Here is a 3,826-nt window from a genome sequence, read left to right on the forward strand (position 1 = left end):
CCCCAGGGTTTGTATCTCACTCCCTGCCCTGTCTGGTCCGAGGGTGGGGGAGGGACAAGGGTGGCATGGTCTCGGGTCCCGGCAGGGCCTAAACCACCACACAAGGCCTGGATGAAGACTTCCCTTCTTGACTGCAAATTGCCACTGAAACAGCAACTTGCCTTTGACTTATCTGCCTGCTGCTGTCCCACCTGCAGCAGGGCTGGTGGCAGATGCCATCCTGGAGAGGAATCAGGAGCTGCCAGGAGAAATCAGGGGATCTCCAGGGACAGTCTGTGAGTCGGGGTGGGCCATTGTGTGGTGCCTCATAAAATGAGTGACTGTCCAAGGAGGAGTGTCTGGAGGAAAATGTGACCCTGAGGACACCATGGGCTAATGACGGCTCTGCAATGCTGGGAGAGCTGTGAGGAGCCAGCAGGCGAAGGGATACAGGACTGGAGAGGGGTTCAGGACACACTTTGGAAAAACCTACGGGGTGGATCTGGCACAGTCCTCCCGTGAGCCATGGTCCTGCCCAGAGCTGTCCCTGCCTGCTGAGCACGCAGGAATGATGGGAGAGGGCTCAGCAGCGGGGATCCTTGTCCAGTGGGTTCTGCTCTCCCTGCCACCAGCACGACCAGGGCAGGGTCACCCCACAGCCCTGGGGCACCCCAGCCCTCTGGCTCTGTAGGGCAGCACCGCCAGAGCAGTGCCCAACCCGTGCCCCTGCCCACTCCATCCCCTGCCCACCTGGGGAAAGGCTCTCCGGAAGTGGGGGTGGGGCCTGAGGGAAGAGGGTGGGGCTTCAGGCACTGGCTGCATCTCGCACACCTGTATTGGGGGGGATGGTTTTATGGGGGATGTGGGGGGTGCTGACCCCACTCCACCCCGCCTACAGTAGCCCCTCAGGGCAATATGTTGGAGGACTGGAGTGACTGTCCCGCCCTGGGGCCCGGTTGGAAGTGGCAGGTACATGTCTGCATATCCAGAGCCTCCCACGGCCGTGCTGACACCCACTACCAGAGGTAGCCCCCCATCCCACTCCACCAAAGATCCCATCCTTCCCCCCAAAATTAGACCAGGGAGCCCCCTCACAAGCTGCTCTTGGGGGTGGGGCTACCTCTACCCTCCCCATTCCTCCTTGATTTCACCCCCTACCTTCCCCCTTCCTCCCGCTGCTTCCCCTTGGCTTTGGAGGTTCCTCCCTGAATCAACAACTCCCCCTTCGAATTTCAGGACCCCCCCCCGATTTTGGGGTTCCCCCCAGCAGCCTCACAGGCGTGATCCTGTGGACCAAAAATGAGCTGAGCCTGTTCCTGGGCCTGAGCTGTGACCTCACAAACTTTGATTTTATGAGAGGACTGGAGTGCTCTGGGCCTCCCAGGGTACAGGAGGAGTCCTTCAGAACCCCAGGGAGGTCCCCAAAACTCGGGGGTGGGGTCCTTCAGACTCGTGGGATAGCCCCAAAAAATCAGGAGGCCCCAAAAAATCTGGGGGGGGTGAACCTCCCCTGGAGCAACACAGGGGGTGGGGGAGGATTTGGGGGGCACCCCCATATTGGAGGGTACCCCAAATTGGGGGGTGCCTGGGGGCTGTTGGGGGGCCCCAAATTAAGAGGGGGATAGGGGGTCCCCAAAATAAGGGGTCAGCAAAATGAGGAAGGGAAGGAGGGTACCCCAAAATGGCAGGGAATGAAGGGGGCAAATTGGGGGAGGGGTCCCCAAAATGGGTGGTATTGAGGGGGTACATACTGGGGGGGAACCCCAAAATTGGGGGGTCTGCAATATGGCAATGAAATAAGTGGACTCCCCAATAATAGGCCCTAAATTAGGGAGGACAACAGGGGGGTAATCAGTATGGAGGAGGGTGAAAAAGTTAAATTGAGAGGGTGGGGGTTCCTCAAATTGGGGGGGGGATGATGTGTGGCGGACGGAGGAAGCAAGCAGCCGATTCAATGTGAATGATAGAGCAAGCTTCAACTTTATTGAAAGAAATCACACCTTATATAAGCACTCTACAATAATCATGCATACTACTCACAAATCTATTGGATACATGTAAAAGGCTACATTATAATATCCCAGCCCCTTGTGGCATTTCAGATATATCACATCTTCCCTCCTCTGGCCTGCCTCCTTGCCCAAGGTTGTTTTTACCATCAAGGCCATTGTGTACCTCAGTTTCTCTCTTTGTTAACATAACAGTCTGTTGTTAGCATAACTGTACCCTGGGTTTTTCCTCTGTTTACCTCAGACGGCTGCAATCAGCTCCTGCAGAGACCCATGGCCTTGCTCTCTGCAAGACATTCTCCAACAATGATGGGGGGTTGTTGATGGGGGGTCCCCAAAATATGCCATCCCCCTCCTATAACCCCTCATTTTCTCTCCCCCCCTGGGCAGGAACATCCCCAGATGACACTGGCAGGTGTGACCCCCTACGGAGGCCCCCCCTGTCCTGGAGGAGCAAGTGGGTGGGGTGACAGCAGCCGAGGCCCTGTCCCTGCGGACTCTGGCCCCACCTCCTCCTCCCGCCGAGGCTCCGCCTCACCCAGACCCCTTCTTCCCCAGCACACCTGCAAGTGGTGGCCCCCAAGACCCACCCAGGCGGACATGGTGGTGTGAATGGGGTAGGGGGGGTGTCCCCTGAGATCTTGGGACCCTTTTCTGGGAGGTCCTCTCCTGCCTCTTCCTCCCCGTTCTTTCCCCTCCCCCCCCCCCCCCCTACCTCTTAGACCTCCTCCTCTTCTTCCTCCTCTTGTTGAGGCTGTTTTGATGATTTTTACATTTTTAGTTGTTTATTTGTTCACTTGTTTTGGCAGCAATGCCACAGTTCATGCATTTATTAAAAAGGCAATTAGGAAAGTTAAGGCTGTGTAGTAAATTAGAATCACTGCTAATGGGATCCATCATTTCTCCAGAAGAGAAGTGGCAGTATTAACAGCGTGCACCTGTTCTTACTAAATAAAGCCCTCCCAAACCAAATCCAGAGGCAAGTTTTGAAAAATGGTAATTGGGGGAAATCCCCAAGAGCTGTGTGTTTCAGGCTGTAAAGAATACGATGGTGATTCATGTTAAAAATGTAATGACTTTAATATGAGGCTACTGGTAGCAACACTGGATTGCGCATGAGGAAAAATACTCAAAGAACACCTGTCAGAAAGGCTCTCATTTCGGCAGGAAGAAGAGTAGAAAAACACCAGGCAACCGTCCCTCAACAACACCAGAAAAGCTAAGAAAATTCGAGAACTCCACTATGCTTGCGTGGACTAAAACACACCCATCTTAAAAGACTATAAAGGGTGAGCGGTTTGTTTACACGGTGGTGGTGATGATAGTCGTCATCATCATCGTTGTCGTTGGTCTGTCAGTGAGGAGCAGAAACACACCTCTGCTCCCTGGCGTACTGAACCTTTTTTGTTTTGCTTGTTCTTATTTCAATAAATTCATAAAAGTTATTTTCTGGTTCTGCCTCTGCATTTATAACAATTTGGTGACCCTGATGTGATACTGCAGAACCCGCGGGGTATTGGTTTCCAGGGGAGGCGCGCCATTTTAGGTGGCTCCCCATTCATTTACTCTCTTGGACCAACAGTATCATGAACAAAAAGCAATAAGAACAAGCAACAGAAAAACGAAATCCCAGAAGAAGCTCCTGGAGATTTCCCCACAGAGGATCCAAGTGAAGACCTTGGACTGTGAGTGCCACTGGGTGCAGGAGGGTTTTCTGCCTGAGTGAGTGTGGTAGACTGAGGCGTGACAGCGTCACGAAGCGAGTGTGGAGCCCTTCTAACCGTGGTTCCAGAGTTCGTGAGGAGTCTGGCTGGCAAAGGGGTGAGGCAAAAGGAAAA

Source organism: Athene noctua, chromosome Z (genome assembly GCF_965140245.1).
Source record: "Athene noctua chromosome Z, bAthNoc1.hap1.1, whole genome shotgun sequence".
NCBI lineage: Eukaryota > Metazoa > Chordata > Aves > Strigiformes > Strigidae > Athene > Athene noctua.